General features: G+C 33.5%; 1 non-coding gene across 1 annotated transcript; it reads left to right on the plus strand.

Annotated features, from left to right (window-relative positions):
- Positions 1 to 289: 289 nt before the first annotated feature.
- On the plus strand, positions 290 to 396 carry LOC116139608. Its single transcript, XR_004129489.1, has one exon. It is a non-coding gene; the product is annotated as a small nucleolar RNA R71 (small nucleolar RNA).
- Positions 397 to 8,817: the final 8,421 nt, after the last annotated feature.

Here is an 8,817-nt window from a genome sequence, read left to right on the forward strand (position 1 = left end):
CTTGAGGTGTTTGAATTGAATTTACTTGCATAGCTCCTAATTGTTTCTGAAGTGCTGTCAGTTGGGCAGAAATGGTCGTGTAAGCATCAAATTCATGAATACCCATAGACTTCTTCGGATGAATTCTTTCATTGGGTCTCTGATAGTTGTTACTAGCCAGACTTCAAGTAACTCATATGCTTCTTCAGGTGTCTTGTTTTGCAATGCTCCTCCACTTGCTACATCCACCATTGTTTGCACATTTGTTAGCAACCCATTATAAAAAGTTTGGACTTGCATCCAAACAGGCAAACCATGGTGTGGACACTTTCTCAATAGTTCCTTATATCTCTCCCATGCTTCATAAAGTGATTCATTTTCTTCATGGAGAAATGATGTGATATCATTTCTCATCTTTGCAGATTTCGCTGGAGGGAATTATTTAGTTAGGAACTTTTGTGCCAATTCATTCCAGGTTGTGATTGTTCCTGTTGGTAATGCCATTAACCATCCCTTTGCTTTATCCCTTAATGAAAAAGGAAATAATCTTAATCTGATGGCATCGTCTGACACTCCATTTGATTTGAAGGTATCGCAGATCTCTAAGAAGTTTGCAATGTGTGAATTTGGGTCTTCTTTCAGATCTCCCCTAAATTGTACCGACTGTTGTATCATTTGGATGATTGTCGGCTTTATTTCAAAATTGTTGGCTTGCATCAGTGGTCTAGTGATACTTGGACCACTACCATCAACGGAGGGAAGTGAGAATTCCCTTAAAGTTCTGGTTTCAGCCATCTCAATGACTATCGCCTCTCATTCTCTTCTCTCTCTGTTAAGTCTTCTTGCGGTTCTTTCAATCTCTAGATCAATAGGAACCACTGGATGACGTCTAGCTCTTCCCATAAACTATGCATATAGAAAGAGAGCGCGAGATTACAAGCAAACAAAAAAGAAATAGCAAAGTTAAACTAGAAAACAATTAAAACTACAATTAAACTCCAATCTCGCTAAAACTAGAAAAATTCAATATTAACACAAAATCAATCCCCGGCAATGGCGCCAAAAATTTGATGCGTTGAATTTACAACATGCAATGTGTAGCAAGTGCACTAGTCGCAAAAAGTAATAAAGTGATAAGTAGAGTATCATTCCCAGGAGGATTGCGTGTTAAACACTGATTTTCCTAGTTTTGTATCAAGTTGGAGTAAACGAAAGATGTTTGGATTTGAGGGAGAAAAATCAAGCTAAAGTTAAAACAAAATCCACTACGTAATTTAAAAGCTAAATAATGATAGTGAAATCAATTCAAGAGAAATATCAATTAAAACAAAGCGGTTAGGGTTTTGATTTCATGAGGATTTTATGAATTAATCTACGATTTCTGTTACTTCTACATTCACATGCAAGGATTATAAATCGAACACCCTAACATGTAAAACATACCTTCTTAGGCTATGTTTTCCTACTTGTCCCTATTAAGCTTCTGCACCGAACAAATTGAAGGTTAATAGTTCCAAGTCCGTTAAGCTAAATGGAATCCTAAATTGATTTCATGGATTCTCAAACCTATCTCTAGCATTCAATAAATCAATGGCATTTACCCTAAGAGGCTAATACATGATTCACTTCTCAGTCTCATCATGCTCAACAAGTAATTTCAATAAAAACAAGAGTAAATACACAATCCATGCAATAGAATGTAAAAGCAACATCAATTTATTGATGAGACATTAAAATCCCAATTACATCAAAACCCTAACCCAAAAGTGAGTTAGTTCATACTAAAATTGAAGCAAATCAAAATAAAAGCTGTAAACAAAGAATTCAACATGATGGAATAATGAAAAGAGAGTAAATTCTTCCCTAATTGATGAACCCAAAGGCTTCCAATCTTCAATTACTCTCTTCTTTCCCCAAACAAAGTCGAACTCCTATTAAAATAACTAAGTCCCACTTATATAGTCGATCCCAAAACCTAAGATTCATCTCATATAATTAAAATGCACAGTTTTAATAAACTTGAAAATTGCAAACTTCGCCGCAGCGAAGAATAAACGTTGCTACGGCATCGAGTTGGATTTTAATTCACTATCTGACCCGAGAATTTCTCGCCACGGCGAACTTTTCTAAATTTATGAAACTACCCCTCGCTTGCTTCTTTGCTTGAATCTTCAATCTTTGTGATCTCCAATAGGAACAAGCTTCATAGTGCTTCGAATCCACATCAGAACCTTCCTGAATCCTGAAATTCGCTTGAATCTGGGTCCAGAAACTCAATTCCGCTCAATTTTGCTCTAACTGCACGTTTTGGCCTGAAACGTAAAATATATGAAATTAAGTAGAATTCAGGCACAAACTTAAGAAGAAATATCCAAAATCCAGCCAAAAAGCATAAATAAAACAGTATAATCCTAAGATTATCAAGCGACGAACCGTTAGACTGTTGCACTGATAACCATCGTTGCACGTCCCCTCGACTTCGCGCATGGACAACTGTAGTAACCCACGCGTGACGAAATGTGATTGACAAAGGCTACCGCATTTAATGCGGCATGACTGCATGGAAGTTACATATTTGCCCTAACTTTTCATATTTTGAGTTCAACAAGTATTGCAAGAAGTAAATAAGTGTGAAACACATCGACTGGACATGAGGTTGACCCTAGGTGCTCGACCAAACCTGTATCCGGAGACCTGTTGTAAATGGTGAGCTTGGTATCAAATCGACCAATAGTCTTTGAAGCTCGAAACGAGCATCGAACACTAGGGGGAAAATGTTATGTGTGATTTTTCCACCAAGCTCGGGCTACCGCAAGGATGTAGCTCGACCCAGGATCAATCTGACTCCACCAGTTGTCCGACCCAACATAAGCTCGTCGACATATAGCTCAACCTAGCACAAGCCAGTCACGAACAACCCAAATGATCATTCAATCAATTCCCATATATCGCAGGAATGACTAGATCAACAGTAATCTCTACGCAATCACAACGCCCAATCGCGAGAATATCATAATTGCAGTTAAGATAAATTGTAATCCCTTTATTTTCACTCTTTCCTTTGTACAAACCTTGTATATAAACCCCCTCAAATGATGGAAAAGGGGTTACAAAATTTTCACAGAATTCTCATTATAAGCTCTCATAGCAAATACAAAAAACAGTGGACGTAGGCTTACGAGTTTACCTCATCAAACCACTTTAAAAGTTCTCATTGCCATTTAGTTTATCGTATTCAATACTTGTCAATCGTTGATTATCTGTAATCACATGCACATCCATTTCGATCCCGCCAAGGTCGATCGGAATTCTCTAGTTGGTGCAGATTGCTGTATCAACATCTTGGAAAACCAATAAAGTACAAATTGAAAACTTTGTGGTTCATCATAATTTTTCATTAGTTGTAATCAATTAAGATTTCCATGAGATCAAAATTTAATTGATGAACCATTTATTTATATATAATGGGCCTGTAGAATTGTGACGAGTTAATTAGAATACCATAATATAATTGTAATTGTAATAGATGCAGGTATCTTTTTGGTTATAATGTCAAAGTCGAACTTATTCTCAATTGTCAAACCAACAAATGGATGATATACTTTTGATAGACCATTGTCGAACCAACAATTTATTCATAGTTATAATAATAAATGTCTCCTTTGTTTGGAAATCTCTTTGTTGCCGAACCATTTTAATGCGTGGCTGTAACAGATGAAGCTCTATTTTAGTTCAAATCTTGATGCAAAACCATAATATTCTATGCTATAAAGTTTTAATAAAACATTTCTCGATCCATAAATTTACATAAAAAATGTAGTAAATCATTTGTTATCAATTTTTGCATATAATTATAATAATCTGGACTCAACAAAGCTGAAAAAAAGAATACAATTAACAGAATATAGTTTTTGTTTTGGTCAGGTACAAGATTGTAAGGTGGTTCTTACGGATCAAGATACAGCAACTATACAGTCATATTCAAGAATTATATTTGCAAGTGATTGAAAACTACAAATTGGAATATGATTCTAGAAAAATAAGTATCGTTGATTTTAGAACAAAAATATGCAAGGAGAATAGAAAATTGAGCATGTTTATATGGAACAAAAAAGGCCTAAATTTCCAAAGCCAATTAGAAAGTCAATCTCCAAAAAGAAAAAAAGGTATTTAATATTAGAAATTCATATAATTATTATCTAGAGAGTAAACGAGTTCAGTCTATATCTTTGTTGTTTTAGTTATTTATCAACTATAAATTGGTGTTTTGATGTATGAACTTCACAGCAAAATGATCCATAATAAACTTCCGAACAAAAATAACTAGTCATATAATTATTTTGGATGTTACATGGTTGTCAATACTTTTTTGATTGGTATGAAATAATTGTTGAGCGAATTAATCTGTGTTTTCTTTAATGATATAATTTGTTGTGTAATATAGTGTCAATGATATTATTATTATTTTGAATTCCAGGTGACCTATCTAAAAAGCAAAAACAATGGGTATCGAAGACAAAAAAAGATCCAATAATTTCTTTAAATACTTCTATAAATATAAATGAGATATTTAATCACTGTTTTTGCCTTTTGGTTAAGCTTTTCTATTATATAATTTGTTGCATGGTATAGTATTAATTCTATTATTATTATTTTGAAATCCAGATGAGAGATTTAAAAAACAGAAACAATGTGTATCAAACACAGAGAAGGGTTCAACAAGTTCTTCAAATGCTTATGTAGATGTAAATGAGATACGGGAGGAAAATAGAACAGAGAGAATGTCTAAATTAAAAAGGAGAGAGGTAAAAATATCATATTAGTGGTTACCTATGTTCTTTAGATTATGATAAGTTCAATCGGCTGACTAAATCTATGTTTTTCAAGTGCTTCTCCATGTGCATATCCTGATTCTAATATTCCAATTACTAATGCAGAACAATACAATCATGAGCTTTAAGTTTGACAACATACATTTAAACATTTAGTTTGTTATATTTTAAAACATAATGTTATTTCATTGCATTGTAAAAATAAAGGTGTGGAACTTTGCTGAACCATTTTTAACATTGCAAGTGTTGTTGAATATTATGATGATCTTTTTTTTTATTATTATTTTCATTCACAGGTCAGACATTTAAAAAAACAAAAGAAATCTTTATCAACAACAAACAGAGGTTCAAAATCTCGCTCAATAGAAAGAGGTAACAAATATCATATTGTTACTTAGACATATTTAAATGTTAACTCAAATATTAAAGTTACTTGGAAAAAAAAAATGTCATTGTGAGTTTCCAAATTAACAGAACATATCTAAGTATTAACTTTATTACTTTAAAAAAATATCACGTTATTTCTTTGCACAGTGGTAAAAGAGTCCTAGAACTTTGGTGAACCATTCTACAAGTGCATTCATTATAGATTAGTCATGTGGTATGGAGAGTAAACTGTTAAGAACCAACAACCAGCCATCCCTTTGTTTTCATTATGTTGTATGGATGGCAAAGTTCAGTTACTGTTATTGAAAGAATCGTCAGAACCATTAAAAGGTTTATTGGATATGGGCAGTGGTAACAAGGGGATTAGTTTAAGAAGCAAAATAAGAATATACAATTTATTGTTCTCATTTACATCGATGGGAGGGCATGTTGACCATGAGATTAACCAAGGGGTAGTCCATACGTCTTCAAACTTTGCGGACAGAATTACAACCAAATAGGATCGTTACTTCCGCTTGAAGGAAGGAAACCTCAATTTGCACAGCTTTATATTTATGACACAGAGTATGAAACCAGTCATAGATTAAATTCTATATGAGATAATACAGTCAATGGTACTGTCGACAGGGAATTAGTATAGGAATTGCAATTGATGTTTGATGCGAACAATGAATTGGTTAAAAGTTTTCGTTCTGTTAGGAACCATATGCATTAGAATGATATTTGAAAAATGAAAAGGGAAAAAGATGGAAGATAATAAAATTTGCCAACTGCATCTAAAATTCCGAGTTTAATTGTTGGTGATATTGGAATTTCGGAAACTGGAAAAGATGTCATTGTTCATCATTCAAAAAAGGGTCTTCAAAGAATTTTTTACTTGCATCCAAGCTTTATGGCATTAAGTTATCCAATATTCTTCCCATATGGAGAAGATGGATACAGAATTGACATTAACCATAAAGAGTTTCCTGACAAAGAGTCTTTAAAGAGAAACATGCTAAGCATGAGAGAATATTATGCATTTCGATTGCAGTATAGATTACATGAAGGGCATACTCTGATGAGATCAGGTAGATCATTGCAGTACTATATTATGGATGCATATATGGCTGTTGAAGAGGAAATATTTCATTGGATTAGAAACAATCAGAAAAAATTGAGGAGTGATTTTTACAGTAGGTTGATGGATGCCGTTTCAAAAGATGATGTTCATGCACAACATTTAAGGAAATCTATGTTGCTTCCTTCATCTCACACTGGTAGTCCCCGATATCATGTTCAGAATTATCAAGATGGAATGGCAATTAGCAGATGTTTTAGATATCCATATATTTTTCTAATGTTCATCTGTAATCCCAAGTGGCCAGAGATACAATATCTATAGAATTGTATTGGACAATGTGATCAAGAAAGTAGAGTAACTGTAGTTTGCAGAGTTTTTGAGATCAAATTGCTTGAGCTAGTGCGAGAGATAAAAAAAGTTGAATGTTTTGGTGCAACAGTGGCAAGTAAGTAATCCAATGAATAATATTTCTCCTTTCTTTAAAAATTGTGGTTCATTGATAATTTATGATATGAAATTATATTATACCAACTATTGTTGAACACGTCATAATTGTTTTTGTCAGTTATCTACACTATCGAGTTCCAAAAGAGAGGCCTCCCACATGCTTATATATTGGTTTTTCTACATTTCGAATATAAGAATCGTTCGGCATCCAAAATAGATGAAATAGATTCTGCTGAAATACCAAATAAGGAAATTGATCGTGTTGCCTTTTTACCTATCGAGAATCACATGATCCATGGTCCATGCGGTGATGTTAACAAGAATTCACCATGTTATATGTCAATAAAAAAATATTCGAAGTGTGTTTCTTGATTCGACCCATGAAATGAAAAGATATACTATTTAGTTTTATATTAATCTCAAAGAGAATGAAATATAACAAAGAAGACAATAACAATAACTATGGAGAAAGGAAAATGTAAAAAACATTTTCCAAAGAAATTTGTCAATCAAACATCGTGGATGACAACGGATACCCAATGTACAGAAGACGAAATAATGGAGCATTTGTTGAGAAAAGGGATATCAAACTGGATAACAGTTTTGTTGTTCCTTATAATAGGAATCTTTTGGTTAAGTTTGATGCTCACATAAATATTGAAATATGTAATCAATATAGACCAATCAAGTATCTATTCAAGTATGTCAACAAAGGGCTGGACAGAACGAGAGTTTCTATGGAAATTAAAAACAATGGTCAACAGAACAGTCAATGCAACATTTTACAAGACAAAGATGAAATAAAGCATATCTGGACTGCAGGTATGTACAAAATACATCAAATATAATGTTTTTATATTGTTTGTTCATGTTTGTTATAAATATAATATTAATTGATTCAACAAAAACCATTACAGATATATCTCTTCTATGGAAGCTTGCTCGGGGATATTTTAGTTTGACATGTATTACAGAGAACTGACTATTGAAAGATTGCCATTCCACTTAGAGAATGAACAAACAGTTATTTTCTATCCAAGTAAGTGTTTGGTTAAACTTTTGGAAAGCAAGGTTGTTACGCAAACGAAATTGATTGAATGGATGAAGTGTAATCAACGATACCATTCTGCAAGATCATTGACTTTTCCTGATTTTCCAAGCAAATGGGTTTGGAAGGATATAGAAAGACTATGGCCCCCACGACAAAAATCAAATCAAGGTGTATTGGCAAGGTGTATTTTGCATTTCCAAGTAGTGGTGAGAAATATTATTTGCAAATGCTTCTAAACTTAGTAAAAAGAGCAACATCATTTGAATATATTTGAACTATCAATGGAGAAATATTCAGTACATTCAAAGATGCATGTTATGCATTAGGATTGCTAGATGATGATGAAGAGTGGAATGACTGCTTGGATGAAGCATCAACGTGGGCTACCGAAGGACTGTTAAGACAACTCTTTGTAACTATTCTTGTATATAATGAAGTGGTGAGTCCAAGATACTTGTGGAGAGCAAATGCAGAATGCCTATCTGAAGACATTCCCTACATTCTTAAACAGAAAATTCGGATGACAGAATTGAAATGCATTGAGGAACAGATTCAGAATCGTGCATTATTCGAGATTGAAGAGCTGATGAAAAAGGGAGGAAAATCCTTGGCTGATTTCCCTGGAATGCTAATTCCAAATTGTTCTGTTTTTGAGAATTCACAGAATAGATTAATTACTGAGGAATTAGATTATGATATCGACAACATCAAAACATTGCATAGTGATTTATACAAGGGTCTCAACAATGGCCAGAGACGCATATACGATTCAATCCTTGATTCTGTCAACAATCAAAGTGGAACACCATTTTTTGTTTATGGACATGGTGGAACAGGCAAAACCTTCCTATGGTCAACAATCATGGCCAAATTAAGATTTGAGGGTAAAATTGTATTAGTTGTAGCTACATCAGGAATTGCTGCATTGCTACTATCCGGTGGAAGAACAACACATTCACGTTTTCGAATTCTTTAGATATCACTAAGGAAAGTACATGTGATATAAAAAAGGGGCCAAAATTGGCAAAACTACTTGAGCAAACAGCTTTGATCATTTA

This window comes from Pistacia vera, unplaced genomic scaffold (assembly GCF_008641045.1).
Source record: "Pistacia vera cultivar Batoury unplaced genomic scaffold, PisVer_v2 Contig352, whole genome shotgun sequence".
Lineage (NCBI taxonomy): Eukaryota > Viridiplantae > Streptophyta > Magnoliopsida > Sapindales > Anacardiaceae > Pistacia > Pistacia vera.